Raw genomic sequence first — 20,473 nt, 5'->3', positions numbered from 1 at the left:
AGAAGCAGAAAATGGAAGGTATAATCAGGCTTAAGCCAATGACCTCTTGATCTATATAGTAAAAAAATGCAGAACTCTTTTCAGAACTAAATTATAAAATCTGTCTGCAAAGTTAGATTTCTTGAAAGACAAATCAGAGATGAAATTTTGCTCAAGTGAACAATGGCAATCCTTCTGTTAATTTCAGAATGGTTAGTTGTTTGTTCCTTCAGCTAAACGCAACAACATGTGAGAGGCGAGAACAAGAGAACAAAAGCTATTCTTTTGTGAATAAAGTCAATTTAGAAATAAAAAACTTACTGCAACTCAAGAAACAGCAAGGCAGACGTAAATCATGCTCGGGGAACCTAAACTCTGGAGCAAGTTATAAATAATGAACACTTCCCTACACAGACACACATGCATCCATGATCTGTAACCCAAAGAAATTTAATCTTGTATTAAAGGCATCTCAGTTTTCATACTTGCAATGCATTATAAATATAAACATATACACATATATATAACATTTATGTGGTATTTGAAACACGTTTTTTAAATTGACTGAAATGTGTCATATCAGTTCTACTTTTTAGTCTGTGTCCATATCTTTACATCTGCATGTATGTAAATATATACACACGTGTGTCTGCTTATGAAACTACTGCCCAAACTGGTAGATGTAGAAGCAGTGGACACTGAGCAGGTGTGGATGGCAATGGAACAGCTACTACTGCCTCATGGACACATACTGGGAGAGAAACAGAGCACTGAATTCAGTGAGGCACCAAGCAGGGAGGGATAGGTAGAAAGAGGAGAGTAAAAATGAAGATGGTGTTACTGTGTATAAGAAATAAAATCTTTTTCTTTCTTATGCCTTAACCCTTTTATCAATGATGACGTGAAAGAGAGTATTGATCTCAAACAGTTCACTTAAAAAGATGCACAGCAGAAGGCTGAATCCTGCAATCCTGAAAATCATTTAGAGCGTGAGACTTCTGTAATGTATCTGGAGATCTGAAGTTTCCTTTAGGGTTTTGGAAAAAATACAGCAAGGAAAAGAAGGCAGTTGCTCATAAAAGGATTCTGATATATGTGTCCATGACGTGGCAGTAAAGTGGATTTACTAAAGAATTGTTCATTATATGCAAACAAGGGTATCTACTGGATGGCTAATATGAATAGAAAACCTTGAAGATACAGAATTCTTGAAATTCATTTTATCTTTCGTTTCTACTCTGCCCATTTTTGCATTTTCCATGTCAGCAGTGATTATCAGCTTCATTTTAATTACCAATGAATATCTTTCAAGTTTACTTTTCAGGTTTTGAATCATAAATATGATAAATATGACAACTGTTTACAACCAGCTATTTCTAGTGGATTGAATTCAGCTGCTAACAAAATGTCTAAGTTTTTTTTAAATGAACCAAATGAAAAATATTTCTAAGGACATTTTAGAATAAGGTCTTCAAATGTTTCAGCAAAAAAAATATTTTACTTATTTGTTTATTTATCTATTTCCCACATATCTTGTGTTCATTTTATGAGTTATTCTGTTCAGGTTCTTATGTCATTGACTGACACCTTAGCACCTGGCTTCGGTACTTATTGTTATAAAATTGTGCTCTGCAGTGCAAAAAGGGAAGGTTAAAGTGTAAGCAGGATATGTTTGAATTTACTCTGCTTCAACTTTCTGTACTTGTAGAGGTTCTTTTGTTCTATATGAGAATGAGAGAAGGATGACCTGAGTGCATGCAGCTGCTTTACTTCCTTAACACTTCTGAGTCTAGGTGCCTGACTGTGAAAATGTACCTTTAGGAGAGTTCAACTTTGGTGCATCTTCATTCTCTTATTGACAAGCTTCTATCATAGGATGTCCAGCAGTAGAGAAGATTTCTTTTGCAGAGCTTCTGCAGACAGATTTACCACTAGAGAAAGTATAGCCAAGATGGAACAAGGAAGATGTTGTAGGAAAATCTGTGAAGACAAGAGATTTTTAAACTCCTGCTTTGGTGTTCGTTATGGGATAATCAGCAGTTGGCAGCTAATGTGTGCTACATAGTAAATAAATACACCACATTAATATACTTAATGAATTAATTTTGCTTCCTTTAAGTTAGAACAACTAGAACAAAACAAACAAACAAACAAACTAAAGACTAGTTTCAAATTATTGGAAGCTAGAAACATTCATTAGAAACCAGAGGTAAAATGACTCTATCTGTGAGTCATTTCTACCTTATGTCAATCCTTTTGAGCATGCATTTAAAGTGAATTCATTATTTTATTTGTTGGATGGTGAAGGAACAGCAGATACTGAAGCTACAGTTGCTGCTAGCAGCTGTCAGGAAAACATACACAGCCCGTTATAAAAAGGAAGACCCTTTACAAAGCTTGAGAACCATTTCAGGCTCTGCTGGGAGCTCTGGCTGCTTTGTTGCTGTTTTGTTATCCGCCCTGTTGTTGAGTGCAGTTGGGTTCATGTTGGAGGACCCACATGATTCCTTCACATTGGTTTGGATCTGAATACACTCACAGAGTTCTGGAGTAATTTTGAAACAAAGCCTCTGAATACTTCTCTTTTGAAAAGAAATTAGTTTGTGCACACCTACATCTCTCTAAGAACTGAAACAACAGTAGTAAGGAGAGACAGACTGGGATCCCTCTGTGTTTCAAAACTGCAGTATGGCTTCCAAGCAAATCTAATCCAGGCAACCAGCACAGCAACAAAGTCACAAGAATAAGTAACTGTGGTTGATTTTTTAATTTTTTTTTTATTTTTTTCTGTCTCAGCAGTAAAATGTGCCAAGACCTGGTATATTTGCTAAAGAGTCAGAAATAACCTCGCATAGCTATATGCCTAGTGATATAGTAGCATATTTAGCATACCTGTGAGCTCTTTCTATGACTGTAGCTTTATAGCTCTTGGTGAGCTCTCAATGGCATCTGTTACTAACACCAAACACAACAGGAGAAACACTACATTTACACATCGGAGAAAAAGTGCTTTTAAAAATTGAATTACTTTGGATTTTCAGAGGTATATCCATGTGGAAAAGACATTTTCCAGATTACAAATAATATATTTTTAAAATGTATTTTCAACATACTAGGAACTCATTAAACATTTAGAAGTGTATGTACAGCTTAGAGGAAGTCTTCTTGTTTTGAGCTACATTTTGAATGCCAAGCAAGCATTCATTCAATGTCCGTGTGTAAGTACTTAAACAGGTAAAAGATCACTTAACAGAACTCATGTTTGATTGACAAATATTGGAATTTGATTGTGTTTCTGTGTTATTTAAGATGATAACAAATGAAATGTGTGCATCAGGAAAAAAACTGGTTTCGGGTAGATGACCTTTACCTGCTGATAAAAGTAAAATGAAACAAATTACTTTTCAGCCATTCTGAAACTACCCTATTGTGCTGAAGTGAACTGTAAGCATTTCATCAGGAAGTTCTAATAGGTTTGCAAAGAATTTTTTTGGTTTTTTTTTTTTTTTTTGAACGGAGAATAAAATATGATAATCTCCCAGGAGACTTCTGGAAAGATACTTTAAATTGTCATTTTGTGCAAGGAAGCAAGACGGAGTTCTACAGAGCTGAAGCGTTGATAGTATGATTGCTCTAGCTAGATTTATTTTTCCATTGGGGTTTTACATCACTACTTTATTTAACTGCAATATATAAGGGAAATTACATAAAAGAGATAGTGTTGAGGCAAATGTAGCACAGAATTTAGATTTGGAATATCTTGCTTTTCAAAACCTAAAAACAATAGAGATCTTTCCACTGTTAAAACTGCTTAAAATACAGAAGTAAGTTTTATGTCTTTTACAAATTCCTGCACTTCCCTTCCTGAGAACATCGATTTTGTTAACATCCTCTCAAGGATACTATTTGGCAACTTACAAAAAAATTTTCAGGAAAGCCCATGAATTCTTTAATTTCAGCAGATCTTATTAGAGAGGGAATGGTTTGAAAGATTTCAATTTTTCCCTGATAAAAGTGAGAACATTTTCAGCATCATAAAAATTTACAGAGGACAAGAAATTATTCTAACTATCAATCTACCATACCTTTAATCACTGGAGGACATCTCATTCTATGTGATATCTGAAGGGCATGTACACATTATTGCATGATGTCAGGATGGGACATGACAACACCATCGCCTCCTGATCTGTACAACTGAGACACCTAAAGAAAAGCAAGGGCAGAAGTGCATCTCACCTTGATGCAGATATAGCCTGAGGGAGAACTAGCTTCTATCAGGAGGCAGTCCAGCAACTGTAGCTGAGGCAGCAGATACCAGAGGGGTACTTTGCTTCCCAGTTGTTCCTAAATTTTTTATGCAAGGGTAATTTGAACTATCTACCTCAAAGAGCTTGAATCTGTAGCATCCTCCTCTAAAATCCCTCTCTTTTTTAATTTCATCCTTTTACCCTGTTTCAATGTTTATGCTCTTGTGGCAAAATTGCAGTCTTTCCATATCTCAGAATTAGCATCAAATATGGGAATATGGCTATCCTAACATCTAACTGAAGAGTACAAATAGTACTGCCTTTGTCACTTTTATGTCTTTATTCTTCACTTAGCTTTTAATGTTTTCTGTGCATTTTCAGTGTATTTTAATGCTGATCAACAGAATTTTGAGTGTTCTTGGTGGGTTATAATGTATTAATCGAACAATAATTACTACATAAATAGAAAGTGGTGGAATAAAGACCCATGACAAGATCAGGAGGAAAGCTTTTCTTTCTGGTAGTATACTCCAGTGAGAGAAAGAAAATATTATGATTATCTAACTTTCTAGATAAGAAACTGGAAGGTTTAGGACTCTGCTCAGGAAAGACAGGATCTCCATGCTTGCATAATAGAGACTGTTGATAGCAGTATTTGTTTGCTAAGGATATTTTGTATTACATACAGACATGAAGACCATTAGCTTTCTGTATTATTTTCTGTGCAGAATGAATTGCACACATACAAGTACGTATCTAATTAAAACAGCTACTATGACTTTCAAGAAGATATGATGCAGCATGTATTTCTTCCCTGACACTTCCTGCAGACTTCTTACTTAATCTTACATGCATTCCATACCAGCCTCACTCTGCTTATTACTCATTACCAGAGTTACTCCTTGTTCCCCCAGCAGCAGACACACCAAATTAAAAATGTCTGCAGAACCCAGATCACTGATGCTTTCAGGTGAAACCTCAGTCTGATTAATCAGTGTAAGTAAAAATCCTATGAATTTGGTTATAACAGTGGTGTTCTGCATACATTTTCTGGACTATGACTGCAGGCTTTGTGTAGATGACTATGTAAATGCCTCATTTGAAATGAGAGGCCTTATGTTTTTCCAACTGTGTTCCTCTCTGTCTGCTTCCAGCCCCAATTCCTTCCCCACTCTGCTCCTAAAGCCTTCTGGAAGATTTTGAATGCAGGTGACAGCACTGACAGTAACTGATACCACTCTGAGCCACCAAGTCACTATTTATCACGTTCTCCATATGCCAGTTCCGGAGCCCTGTACTGTCTCAGCATCCATCCAGCAAGGGTCCTGTACTCTTGTTTACTGAAGCTGCATACCATGCTTCACATTTAACATGTTTTTACCTTACCAGCTGGGAATTACTGTTTGGCAACGGTCCAGATATGACCACTAAGCCATCAAGATCTATATACTCCAAACCGATCATGCCATAAAGCCACATATAGCAGCGTAATAAACAGATGATAAATAATAATAAAGAAAGCTAATGCAAAATTGAACATTGGAGACTGAAGTCATTCGTGCTTTAGCTGCAGATGAGAAAATCACTTAGATACAGTAAAGCAAGGAATGCTTAATAAGTAAATGATATCATGACGGCAATTCTTTGCCCTCTTTCTGCAGATGATAATGGAAAAGCCTCCTAAGCAGAGTGATTCCAAATGGAGGGTTGAGAAAAGACAATTGAAGTACATTCTTCTAAGTGCAAAAGGGTATCCCGCAAATTTAGGTTTTCCTGGTCCCCGGTTGTCAGCACACTCCCTCTTGCTTTGCATCTTCGAAAGCTGTTGTCACTCCCTGCATAGTAAGTCCCACTTTCTCTGTAATAATGTAATAGAAGCTTGCTACCGTGTGTCATAAGTCTGAAGGTATAAATCCATTGTTAACAAAGAGTATAAAACCCAGTATTTGAATGTCATTCCCGCAGCTCAACTAACGCTGTCACTGTCATTTCGACATCCTAATTACATCAACATTGTCCTTTGTGACTCATACTGCAGATTTCCAATCAAAATGTCTCTGATGAGGGAAGCAGCATTACGGCAGTTAAGCAGCAGAACAACATCTCTAAATAATCCCAGCTTGTTCAGCATCCACCTACACTGTAGGAAGGTGATCTGAACAGCTAAGCATGTCAGGAAAGTACACATCACCCTGTGAAGGGCTCTGGCTGAAACTGATGTTCAGAAAACATTAAATATGGCTGAGAATTGCCAGAGTTCAATACATTTCATTTGCTGAACCCCATAATAGTTAGTGATCATGAAGAAAAGGTGAAAAAATATACTGTATGCCTGTTGGTAAACTTCCTGCATCCTTGCAAACATGCATGGAATCACATAAACAATATATATATAGATTTATGGGAAATATTCTCAGTATTTTGTTAGTTTTTTTCTTAATTTTTATTCAAGTGCATTGTAAGCCTGAACTTGCCTTAGGTTCCTGGGCACCACATCATAGTGAATGCACAAGAACCAGTACTCCTGTTTTCCCAAGGAAATATATTTCTAGGAATTGCAGCTGTAGAGCAAAGCTTGGAAAAGCAACTTGGTATACCCCCAAAACAGAGTACTGATTACAGGAAGTCCTATTATGAGATTATGAGACAGCAGTTCCTGAAAGGCTTGTTGCTTCTAATATGGCCTACAGAAATCAATTCTTGTTTGTTCAAGGCAAAAGACTATTAATATGAGAAGTTTTAAATATTCTCAAACAAATGCTTTTTTCTTTTTTTTTTTTTAACTTCCACTTTTGATGCCACAGCATGACTGCAGACTCGTCTACGTCTGGAGTAAAATTATGCCAAACACACTTCTCTGCAATGCTTCATGAAGAACTGGCATAGCAACTGAGTATGTCCAAAATACAAAAATGTTTGGGCGATGTCGTCTGCTTTCTGGAACTCATCAGAGATGAAGAATGCGAACGGTCTGAACTGCTGTATTGCTATCACAGAATGACTGCTATAACAGATAAATTTTTCACTGATTCAGTATTCCTGTGCTACTTCGCTGCATTCTAGGTATAAGCTAGACAGTATGTACCATGATGTGCTTTTTTGCATAATTTTTTGTTACTCTTTTTTTTCTCCCAAACTGATCCATGAATATTAGTAGTGGAGTCGCATCCTCTCTACAGTGCCCCTGGACTGGGATACAGGGAAGACCAGGTCAACTCCTTAGGTCTGTCTCTTACCTGAGAACAGTATACCACTGCTGTCTGTGCAAGATTGCCATTTGATAGAATAAGCAATGCCTGTGGTTTGCCTGCAGCTCTAAAATCACTGCCCCACTGTTCCAACGTGAAGAAAGGTAAAGAGCACTTTTATTCAGTGATAGTGGAAAAAATTACAGAACTTCTGGGAGAATTATATACAAAAGTCAAAAGGAAAACATCTTGTTTTAGAGATACTTATAAATCATTTAAAGTGCCTCAATTCTTATTTTATTTGAAAAATAAATCAAGACTCTTACAGAGCTTTTACTTCTGGAATCTGCTTTTGGGCAAAACTCCCTTTCTGAGAACTGTCTGTACTGATCAAGATGCTGACCAATCTTCCAGAATGCATACATCCCTCTCGTTCACATTCTACTCTCTTCCACCAAACTTCCTGAGATTCTCAAACTTAACACTTAATTAAGGTAAGTTTTTTATCATTGCTTCTAAAGAATTGCTGGCTGTTACAACACAGGTTTGGAAATGACAGTATCTGTAGGGTGTAGCTAGATAGAGTTCTTACCTGGCCAAACTGCCAACAAGCATCTTTTTCAAAATATCTGTGGAAAGGACTGTGGACTGGGCTGGTATTTAATTTTGCAATGAAAAAATGTTTTATCTTACTTAAATAAAATCCTCCCTTTAGACCAACAGGAAGCATTTTATCTCAGTACAAATTAATTTACACATTTAACGTATCATTTAATCCCTTTATATAGAACAACACTCTTTAGGCTACCATTAAAGAGAAACTACGTTCATAGTTTTGGCAGAGACTGGACGTCAGAGGAACCAAATAGGAGGATATTTGCAGTTTCAGTGCTGGATGATGTTTATATTTGCTTTGTTTGAGTGGTGGGACAGGTGATGGTGACACTGAGAATTCCATCCTAATTTAGTTTCCTCAAATGTAAAATGAAATTAAAGATATGTGCCTTCTTTGTAAAGAGTTCTGAAAGAATGTTCGAAAATAACCATGTAGCTAAGAATAGTTCCCTTGTATTGACTGAGTCCTTGTTGAGTGAGTGTTTGGGAGCTGTGGCTGCTTTACATTTGCAAACCAGCACAGACAAGATATAAGAGATTGGAAAAATTAAAACCAATGTATGATCTATCAAATTACTTCTTAATATCAATTCTACATCATCTGTAAGAATTTTATATCATCTGCATTTTACTGATGGCAGGAGGAACTCTGACTTTCTTTACTGATAGATCAGTAGGTCTATATCTTCTGATATCGAGGGCTCCTGACCTCCAAAAAAGCACAGAGTCGCTTTACTTCAAAGATATGTGAGCATATCATCACAGACATTATCTAGCTAAGATGACCTATTCAACCTCTAGCACAGTATCAGCAAGGTAGGCTGTGCTGATGATACTAAAGACAGCCCACAACAGGGCTGGCTCAGTTATCAAGTACAGCAAGAGCAGTTATACAGCAGAGATCTTATCAGCACAGACATTGTGATAGTCCTTATAAATAATAGTTCATTATGTTTTCTATTAATTTGTGCAAAAGGACAATGAGGTTAGAATTTTGCTTGTGTAAGATGATCACATACTGCACAGCACTTGGCATCTGAAAGATTGCCATGCACTTTTTCTGGTGGTCATCAAGATATTTTGTTCTGATCTTGTATGACTTGAATACCTGGAAGAAGCATATAGTCCTAAGATGAGATGAAGAAGGGAATTGAGGCAAACAGAGGAAGAGGAGTAGATAAATGCAGTCAGAGCTGATACGTAGTACAGCTATTACTTTCACATTTCCTCTCTTTGTAAAATGTATCATTGGATCAATAAATATTCTGTAAAAAACAATATTAGGTAAAGATAAATTTGTTACAGGGATATGACACAAACTTTCATTCTGTTTTCTGTGATATAAGAGTAGATATTACGAGCAGTCTCTGCTAATCTATTCATTACTTTCACAAATAATTCAAGTGCTTTTTAGCTGGCATGGCTCTAAAAACAAACATAAATAAAATGTAGACTGTGACACAGTTATGCATTAGTTAATAAATATGCATTTATGGAGATCTGTCCTATATTATCCCCTTACTGGATGTTATTATTCAGATACATAATCAATTTAAACAGAATAACAAATCATTATGCTGGAAGGGATTATAAAGTTGCTGGTGGTGATGGACTGTGCCCCCCCCCAAGGTGGAAGTTACCCCTGCCTGAGTTCTTTTTTTCTCAGATTTCCAGATTATTTCTGCAAATCATCATTTCCAATTCAGAAGTATTTTGTTATCAGATATGAATTACAGTTGTGATCACAATAACACTCTCTAGATAGTAACTTCAAGATTGTCCATTGTAACTCTGTAAGAACATTCCCTTTGTAAACTCATAGTATTGTTTTACAACTTAGCCATAAAGACATTAAGGAGGAATCACAAAATCACCAAGGTTGGAAAAGACCTTCAAGATCATCCAGTCCAACCATCCACCTATCACGAGTAGTACTCACTAAACCATGTCCCTCAACACAAAATCCAAAGGAGGACTGAAACCCATGATTACCACATGTATATATATATATATGTGTGTACCATATAAGTACCACAAATTTCAATGGTATACATAATTTTATATTAATCTTACCATTTGCATCTCATAATGATAGTTACATTGAAGTTTCTTGATTAATACATCTAATGGTTTTAAAACCAAGTATTATTTAAACTATTGTTATAAATCTTGGCTTTCTCACAAAACCCTTCCTTGAAAAACGGAAATAGTAAATTTAGAATGTGTTGCACAGTTCTACAAAGCTCCAAACTAAAAAAAGTATGCTGAATGAAATGCATTAGGGTCCTATTTGCAGAGGTGTTATATGGCTATATGCTATAGAAATCTATCACATTATTAAAAACTAACTAAGGCATTTCAATTGGAACTTTGCTATCCTAAAAGTTAGGTATCCATTCTAAGCTGGTGGTATAATCTACTTATATTTAAGGAGAGAGACATCTCAGTAAGTCATTCAGCTCACTAATAATTGTGCTGGAGGATAGATCCTTACTTCTCTGAGAGAACTTTCTTTTTTTATTGTATTTCACTGGATGTATTTTCATTAACCTTCTTTTGAAGTTAGGTCAGTCCTTTCTAGGTTGAAATAAGGAGAATTGAATCCTAATCCTGTCTGCATTTGATTTGGTTTCCTATCTTCTAGGTAAGACACCTAGCAACTAAGTTGTAACATGGCATTCAGAAATGAAGATCTCTGTGGCCCAGAGTGAAACTTAAATACTTGTCTACTACAGCAGAACCCGAAACTGACCAAGCCACTGTGGTTGTGAAGGCAAACATCCTCCTTCTATGATGCATTCCAGAACAAAGCAGCTTCAAGGCAAGGAGAAGGTGTAAATCTCTGCTTTGGATCTTCAAATCAAACACATTTTTACTATAGCCTGTGGCATTGTAAGTAAATGCTTTTAGATACTTGTCAAATTGCTATCCTTTCTCTCTGCCTATGCTGACTCAGGAAGCTCAGGCAAAATTTCTGATGGGGTCCAAATATACAGGCAACAAAGGCAGGGACCATTTTGATTTCAAAATCCAATCAGAGGTGCTCCTATTAGAGGAGCCCCATCATACCACGGCAAAGCCAGCTCCAGCTGCTCCAATGGGACCTGCTGCTGCCACAGCTGAGACATAAATGATGTTTAGTGTGCTCTGGGAGAGCAGATTTAAGAAAAAACCACTACGTGGCAACAGATGAGAGAGAAGAGTGAGAAATGTGAGAGAACAGGCCTGTGGGCATCAAAGTCAGTGCAGGAGGAGCTCCAGGCACACAGCAGCAACTCCCTGCAGCCCAGGAGAGACGCACAAAGGAAAGAGCCTTCCCCCCACAGCCCACAGGCAGGGTGTGGAGAGATGGGTGGGGATGGCAGCTGCTTGTAGTATGCTTTTAGCTCTCACTGCTCTACTCTATTATTGGTTCAGTAATTTCCTTATACTGAGCCTGTTTTGCCTGTGATGGTAACTGGTCAGTGATCTCCATGCCTCTTTCCGGAAATGCCTATGGATCAAAGGTTTTATGGCAGTCAGTCAATGTGCTGGGAGAAGTTCCTAAAGTTTCTGGGTACAGTTCATAGATTAACATTCATGTGGTTTTTTTTTTTTTAATTATTATTTTTATTTTTTAATATTCTCCTGTTTTTCTAAAAAACACTGCAGTTTCTGGTGCTTCAAAGAGTTCTTTCACTTTCTGTAACAACAGGTTTACTAAAAGCATAATGTAGAATAAATAAAGAATAAGGAGAATGTAAATGATAATTTTTTAGTGCATTCAGTTTGAAAACTGAATCCAACTAAACTCATTTATTTTCAATTCTTTTGTTTTAATAAAGTTGCTGTGGGTGTTTTCTGCTATTTATACCATGGAAACATGAAGAAACATCATGATTATTTTCAGATTTATGTTTAGATTCCTTCACTCTATAATTGCATGAGAAAACTGCTTGAATGTATTCAATATTAAAATCAGCAAATAGTTTTTAAAGCAGAGAAGGTAATTAACTTCCTTTTTTAATGATGCTTCTAATTTAGACTATGCATGAGATGCATCAAGAGTGAGAGAGATTTTGCAGGAAAAGACTGTTCTGTGGCTAAAGTACCAAACTCAGAATCAGCAGAATTTAATTCAGTTTACACATCTTCAGCAAATGTCCTGTGTGATCTTAACCAAAGTATTTAATTGTTCTTCTCCACAATTTGTTTGTAACACTGAAATAATGACAGTGAACTTGCTAAGAGTTTGTGAGATTTAAGTACTTTATATTTATGTCTTCAGATAGACTACAGATAAAATTATGTATGGTGAATGAGTAGAGTTGTTTTCCTATTACCAAAATGTAAAAATGTAAACTGGCTTTTTTATTGTACAAAAATATTCACTTTTCGCATATAGTCTTGCAAAAAGAAGCAAATGCAAAGTCCATTTGTTGGCTCTTAAATCTAATTAATGCTCAAATTGCTTCCAGAAAAAAGAACAAGAAATGTAAGAGTCTACTTTTGTTGTCCCCACCTGCTAGTTCCACAGAAAAATGAGTTAAAGTGTATCTTCCAGATAATATATATAGATACCACAATCTAATGGTTTAAAAACAACCAAGAAAACAAACAGAAACTGGGAAAAAAAAAAAAAAACCACCAAAAAAACTATACACAGTATATGGAATGCAGGCTTGGAATGCAAATCCTGGGGACTAAAAAAAAAATAATAAAATACTTTCTTCTTCTGGCCAGAGTAGGCAAGTATACTTACAGGCACAGACAAGAATTGTTTCGAAGCTGATGGGCTTCTGAAATACAGATCTGTACCATAGAGCTGCTGAATTTGAGTACTGCAGATTGATAATAAGTTATACAAACCTCTCAGGGAACAGTTAAAAGAAAAAGCTGCATGTCCTTCAGAGAAATTGCACAGTAATATTCATGATGTATAAGCAATGCCATTTTGAATCAACAAGTAATTACCATCCAATTTCTTTTTTTTTTTTGGAGGGGGAGGTTGGTAGTTTCTTTGAAATTAGTAGATCAAGTTTTTCCTAATCTTATAATTCAGAATCAGGCTCTGTGGAGGATTAAGCTACCCTCAAACCATTCATTTTTATTCTATGTGAACAGTGAAATTGTGTGTGAATTTTTTTGGCTGCCTAACATGTGATTCTGTCTTTCAGCAGCAGTCACACAAGAAACAATGTGCTTCGGAGGTCCTCCTGGTTTCACTTTTTTTTACATTGTAGAATAAGTAGGGCTTGCATCTGTTCATCAAGTCTATGAAATACAAGCTTCTCCAAGCAAATAGGGGTGTTTACTCTTGTTTATGGCAAGGTAGGATATTCTGAAATATTATTTCCAGGTCTAAGGGCAATATAGATAAGAGAATTATCAGGAAAGATTCGAGCCAAAGTTGTAAAATCTTTCCTCTATGTTGCATTTATGTAAATTGAGGCATTTAGAATGAGCTGTGCCACAGTTCACAGAAATTGAGTAAGTAAGGTCATTCTGACAGTATATTTTATTAGGATTTTGTTGGGCATCAAGCAGCAAGAATCTTCACAGACTGCTTCTTTCACATGGAGTCTGCTTTCCATGCAGCAACACTACAAGATCACAGGCAGTTCATGCCTTCTACTCCAATGTAAAAAGAAACGGTGGCTTGTGTCCCGTAACTCACGCAACTAATCTTTCTTTCACCAGAAATTTCGTTTGTTTGTTTTTTTAATGGATCAAGTGCATTTGTAAACATTTTATATTATGCTAAAGGCTTGTTGTAGCCTTCTTTTAGTGTCATCATCCTCAGATGGAAGAGTAGCATAGTTAAAATCATAGCACTTCTCCGTCATCTATTCTAAATCTGTTGTGTGATTTTGCTAAGAAAGAACGACATTGGCTTTCTCTTTTTTTTTTTTTTTTTTTTTTTTCCTCTCCCCCCTAAGTGCTACAGTTAAAACAACTTTTCCTTGCACATAGGCTGAGTTGTGAGCAAACCAGGGGTTTGCTATGTGCCCACCTATGATAAGGGGTGGACACTGGTGTGCAGAACTTGTCTTAGGGTACAGTCACAGGGGTAGCAGTCATCAACCCAATGCCTCTATTTCTTTTTCTTTCAAAGAATGATACACAGCACCTTCTTCTAGCTTATGCTGATAAATCAAACAGGTAGAAAGTTCAACTTGGTAACTGCATCAGATATTTAAAGAGGATAAAGACCTTTGTCCAGTTCAAAGTAATAATCCACACAGTATAGCCACTAATGTCAAGGAAGTGTTTGAATTAATAAAAACATTGAACCTTACATAATCAACAGGACTATGTCAGAAATTTTTAAAGGGCACAACCAAGTTTTCTGATAAGGCTGTTAGTCATGTTTAATCACTTTAAAAAACCTTACTGTGATCTGACAGGATATAAGAAGGGCAGAGAAATAAGTCCAGTAATCAAAAACTTTTAGGCAAATTCTTAAGAACAAGAACCCAGACATGGTGATTCCTCAATGAGATTCATTAATTCTAGGGCTAAGGTCTTTTTGGCCAGTAAAGGGGAAAAAAAGAAAAGGAAAAATGAAAAAGAAAAAATCGCATGTTCATGCTTTAGCATGAATAAAACTCTAATAATACTACATTAAAAAAAATCGTTAGCCGGAGAAAAATCTAGTTCTATCATGCAAAATATCTAATTGTAAATGAAAGTAGGAGATTAAGACAGTTCCCTGTTGTCACAGAGCAGAAATACACTTGCAAGTGTAAAGCAGCAGTATGTTATTGATATAACACAGTGATTAAACAACATAAAATCATAAAAAGACTGTAGTTTATCAAGATTCAGTGGAGGAGTACGTGTGGGTATTTACTGCAGAGGACAATGTCAGACAAAACTGTCGTGGAGATCCTTCCATCGAATCAGCAGGTTTGCTTTCTAAACTCCTCCTCAGAGGAACATCGGTGCACTGGGGTCCAAGTTCCAGACTTGATCAACAGTATATGCCTAAAGGATGATGTACAAATTCAATAAAAAATGCAAAGTTTGCAAAGCTATTAGTGACTTACTGAGAATCCGTTGTGGCTAAGGGATCTCTCAGCCTTGAGAAGTAATCTTGAGTGGCGTCCCTACTCAAGGGAAGATCCTTGCATGCAGCCCACTGCCATGCAGTAGAGTTCAACTAGTTCTCGGCTCTGCTATTTATGGTGTAAGATATTGACTCGTATTGCATACCAGCTGTGTTTGGTTCGCGCATGCTCTGTTAACCATTGGTTATTGTGTAACCAAATGCAGCCATCGCTACTGCCACTGCCTGCTGCTCGAACAAGGATTCTGCGAAATGGACATGTCGAGGAAGTACAATGTAACACCTGTGTGTGTTTAACCTGCTCTGTGGACTTTGCATAGATAAATCGTCATGGTAATTAAGTATGAAACATGATTAAATCAGAAATGTTCTACACCCCATCAACAGTCTAGGCTGAACTGTGTAATTGGAACGGGTAAAAGCAGAGTGTAGGGTGGTGGATATGCACATCTTGTCTGTACGTGTCTACATTCTTTTAGAATTGTCATCTAAAGGACAATGTCACTAATTAGTATTTTAAAGGCCATGAGAAACTCATCATCAGTCAACTGCCAACGTGAACTCAGGACTTAACTTCTGTCAAGGAAATAAGGCATTTCAAACATGAAAACAACAACAACAACAAAACAAAAAACAAAAAACAAAAACAAAAACAAAAAACCAACCAAAAAAAAAAACCAAACCCAACCACCTACCAAATAAACAAAACAAAACAAAACAAAACAAAAAAAAAATTATCCAGAAGCACAGGTTAAAAAAATCTTACCGCAAAGAAAATGTGATTAAAATACTTAAGAAGGCAGGACAAAATATGATGGTTTACTTTTTTGATTAAAATCAAAAATTTATCTTTGCAATTTAGAGTGACGTTGGTAATATGAAAAAATATACACAAAATTTGTAGTAATGAAGAAAAACAGTGATTTTTGGAACAGAATCATAATCTTTTCTATCAAGCTCAAGAACAATTGTATACTTTTTGTGAACATTCTTAAATTGAGAAAAACAGGGTTTACTGAAGAAAAAAAAAGTACAATTTCATATTATAGCCATATTATTGTATGACAGCTATGGGCATCACAGCCACTGACCCTGGCAAGTGAAACTGCCAAATCTGAACAGTGTAATAAATAACTAAAAATCCAAAGGCATTGAGTAAACTAGGAATATAAAAAAAAGACAATATTTTTGACACAAGTAAAAAAAATTAGGAATGCCCTTAGGAGGACAAGACTCAGATACTTCAGATTTTTATGTTTATATTTTTAACGTGTGTTGATTACATTTAAAGCCTTGGATACACATTTGCAATCTATCAGATTAATGTAACTAAATAAGTGTCAGATGTGATTTGAAGCAACAGAAGGAGGCAATGCAGTTAGAATATCAAAAAGGTACAACATGTTTAGCTCTTTTCTGCCTTCTGTTCTATCCATCTTCACTACATGTTTGCCACACCTCTCTGCTCTGGACTTGAGGGAACAACCAAGTACACAAAACATAAGATATCTTACACGCTTATAGCCTTTCTCTCATTTCCTAGAAATTATGGATCCTTTAGATATTTCAGTTGTTGCATAGATTTTTCCATACTTAAGCAGTTCTTGTTTTGTAAAGTTTTAAAATGTTAGAAAAAATTGATTTTTATATGCTTCATACATGCTAAGCGACTGACCATCACTGGCTTTATCAGGAAATGCCTCAGTGTTGCTCCTGGTTAGCCCCCAGTTTTCTCTGGATTATGCCTAATTCCCCAGCAACATTGAGGTCAAAGTCAACGTGTTCTGAATATTTCCAGCTCTCGGCTGTGTAAGGCAAGCATTTCAAGTGACCTTTGTTGCTTGCATTAAAATTGTTTGGTCTGCTGAAGATGTAGTTATTCCTGCCCAAAACACACAGGAGGCTTTGGAGCATAACTCCTACTGGTAGTGATGATGCCGCATAGCGTTACCTTCTAGCAGTCAAAGAACCTGTAGCTTAGAGGATTTGTTAAATACATTCATATGAGGATAAAGTTGTACAGCTACTTGCTGCTACAGTGAAATTTCACAGTTAGGGGCTCCCACGAATACCCTGGGCAATTTCTGACATAAAATATTGAAAATAGATAGCAGCACAAAACCTGTCAACTCTCTGTTCTTACCGAGGTCATGCATTTCCACCCACTCTCCTCCAACAGACTTTTTCCCACACTGCCTCTGTTTGCCTCATCAGGGAAATCAAAAGAGAGTATGTACTTTTGCTCCACCTCATATCACGTCAGCATTCATTCACCCACATTCTCTCAAGCTCTCAGTCTGATCTCATCTAGGAATCATTAACTTAGCTTAAACAGCATTTTATAACGATATCACTAATATAATGCATATAGTACGCAGCCAGGTTAGGCTGCTCAACATATGTGTTTGCCAAGGGTTTTAGGTTTTTTTTCCTGAAAAAGTGAGCTTGTAGACTGGCCTAGCTAGCAACCTAGATGCTCTCAGAGATCATAAATGAAATAATTAAAGGTAAGTTCCTTCATCTGTATCCATGAAACTGTGTTCTCAGACTGGATTTTTATCAAGATGGTGTGCTGGGTCCTGCACTTTGGCCACAATGACCCCAGGCAATGATACAGGTTTTGGGGGAGTGGCAGGAGACTGTGTAGAGGAAATGGAGCTGGGGATATTGACTGGTGCTTGGCTGAACATGAGCAACAGTGTGACCAGGTTTCCAGGAGGGCCAAAAGCATCCTGGCTTGTATCAGAAATTGTATTGCCAGCAGGAGCAGAGAAGTGATCGTCCCTCTGTACTCAACACTGGTGAGGCTGCACCTCAAGTATTGTGTTCCCGACTACAAGTATTGCACCCCTGACTACAAGAAAGGCACTAAGGCCCTGGAACCTCAGTGAAGAGAGAAGGGCAATGAAACTGGTGAGGGATATAGAGCACAAGTTTTGTGAGGAGCAGATGAGTAAGCTGGGATAATTTAGTTTAGAGAAGAGGAGGTTCAGAGGTGATCTTATTGCTCTCTACAACTCTCTGAAGGGAGACTGTGGCAAGATGGGGGTTGGCCTGTTCTCTCACATAACTAGCAATAGGACTAGAGGGAATGGCCTCAAGTTGCACCAGAGGAGATTCAGGTTGGATATTAGGAAATAATTCTGCAACAGATTGGTTGGGCTCTGGAACAGGCTGCCCAGGGAGATGGTTGAATCATGAAATCCTTGGAGGTGTTCAAGAAACATTTAGATGTACTGAGAGACACAGTTTAGTGGGAAATATTTGGGATAGATGGATGGTTAGACTGGATGATCTTAGATTTCTTTTACAATCTTGGTGATTCTATGATTCTATGTCCTTATGTCTATGTAGTTTTAGAGACCTAAGTTTAACTTTATTCAGAAAATAATAGCTATTATGTAGGGAAAAAACAATGTTAAAGGGCACTGCATTATCTGAGATACACTAAAATATATGTAAATGGTGTCCATAATATAAGACATATGTAGAGTAAGAGTACAAATGGAACTTGTGAGTTCCTAATAAGTCCTAATGATGATGATCATCATAACCTATACTACCAGAAAAACTGTCATGCAAATGTCATGCACAGAAAACTTAGGCCATACAGAAAATTTAGATGATTTTGCATATCCAGAATATGAATTCTTCTACTAAATTTGCCTTACTTTTACATGTTAAGAGTGTTTATATGTTCCCTTCAAGTACTGGAAGGTCACAATAAAGTCTCCCTGGAGCCTTGTCTTCTCCAAGCTAAACAATCCCAGTTGCCTCAACCTTTGCTCATAGGACAGGTGCTCCAGCCCCCTGATCACCTTAATGTCCCTCCTCTGAACCCACTCTAAGAGCTCCATGTCCTTCCTGTACTGGGGGCCCCAGGCCTGGACGCAGTGCTGCAGATGGGGCCTCACAAGAGCAGAGCAGAGGGGGACAATCACCTCCCTCTCCCTGCTGGCCACCCCTTTTTAATGCAGCCCAGAACACAGTTGGCCTCCCGAGCTGCGGGCGCACACTGCTGGCTCATGTCCAGCTTCCCATCTACCGGATCCCCAAGTCCACAGGGCTGCTCTCAAGGAGATGTGCCCCCAGTTTGTATAAATACCTGGGATTGCCCCGACCCAAGTGCAACTCCCTGCACTTGGCCTTATTGAACCTCATTTGAGGACATGTTTGAAAATGATATGCTGTGTCAAAATTGTAATGGTTGATCCCTATTTGGCAGGAAACAGTGCAAGAAAGTAGAGCTTCAAAATAGAGGCAGACATCTCATAATAGCTGACTTGATTATTTTGGCAGCTGTGTTTTTCATAAGTTGAAGAGTGGCTAAAAACCCAGCAGAGTAGATAATGAAACACAGATGACAGCTTTAACACCAGTGGCAGGAAAACAGAGTGTAAACCACTTACTAGGAAAAATAGGCAAGAGATGACCTTATCATGGCAACAGAAGCAAAGTAGAAGAAAGAAATGAAAATTGCCTTTTGTTAAGAGGTCACACTTTTTTTCTGTTTGAGTCGTCTGTGCACTCTGCAAGTACTGTCTAATGGCAATTCAGTCTGAAGGTGGGAAGGGGTGGCCATCTGGGTAAGGAAACACAGAGCATCCCTGTGTACACATGTATTAAATCATTCACTGCTTCTCATCAGTTTATTCCTTTTCCTGTGTAGACTGAAATTTTTCTATTTAACAAACATTTCCCAGCATGGTCCAAGTTTCCCATACTGATATCTCTTTGCTCAGTGTTTGCTGAATCCCCTAAATAATCCAAATACTTTAAATCTAAATGCATTATTTATTAGCTTAGGTTGGGTTTTGTTTTGTTTTTCTACAACTAACTTTTCATATTGCCTTCGAGATATAAAAACTTGTGAGGATATTTTACTGGCTGCCACTGCATTATCTTCTTTTTTCTCTCCTGCAGATTGGGCACCACAATAAAAGTGTTCTAACCTTGCACCTCTGAATGAAGGGATTTTCTCTACAGGGTATGTCCCCTTTGAGCTCAAGTTAGAAGGGAGCTTTATAAAATATATTTATGCTCAATAAGCAGAAGTTAAAAGGCACATTTTGCCAATCCCAGGCATGCTGCTTGTATGAATTATTTCTCAATAATTGCATTGCTCCTCAGTTAAATGATTTTCTTAGCATTTTCCATCAGTTTTGTCCATCAAATCCCAGATGCATTATCTAAATGTAAAATAGCTCTAAAATTACCCTATCATACTACAATCCTTTCCCAAACTGAAAGTTTCCATCCCAGATTACATTTCACAAATCAGCTTTCCATGCTGCAGCTTCTCACTTCTCTTCACTTCAAGCATTAATCTCTGAGGTAAAATCATCTTAAATACTTTTTGAAATAAATCCTGCTTTAATGGCAATTTCCTTTGC

At 37.2% G+C, this 20,473-nt stretch overlaps 1 protein-coding gene across 3 annotated transcripts in view; it reads right to left on the bottom strand.

The window, feature by feature from the left end:
• Positions 1-15,193, bottom strand: part of FUT9 (fucosyltransferase 9) — a 38,502-nt gene extending 23,309 nt beyond the window's left edge. Inside the window, exons 1-3 of one of the 3 annotated variants that reach the window (XM_052688172.1) lie at positions 15,061-15,193; positions 4,065-4,185; positions 1,795-1,959 (exon numbers count right to left, since the gene is read on the bottom strand). The gene's annotated coding sequence lies outside the window, so the exon portion shown is untranslated. The remainder of the gene's footprint in view (positions 1-1,794; positions 1,960-4,064; positions 4,186-15,060) is intronic. The other 2 variants (XM_052688331.1, XM_052688253.1) reach the window with 2 other exon arrangements.
• Positions 15,194-20,473: the final 5,280 nt, after the last annotated feature.

This window comes from Tympanuchus pallidicinctus, unplaced genomic scaffold, assembly GCF_026119805.1.
Source record: "Tympanuchus pallidicinctus isolate F22 unplaced genomic scaffold, pur_lepc_1.0 scaffold1, whole genome shotgun sequence".
Lineage (NCBI taxonomy): Eukaryota > Metazoa > Chordata > Aves > Galliformes > Phasianidae > Tympanuchus > Tympanuchus pallidicinctus.
Note: the sequence above shows the minus strand (reverse complement) of the source record. Positions and strands in the feature narration are given on the sequence as shown.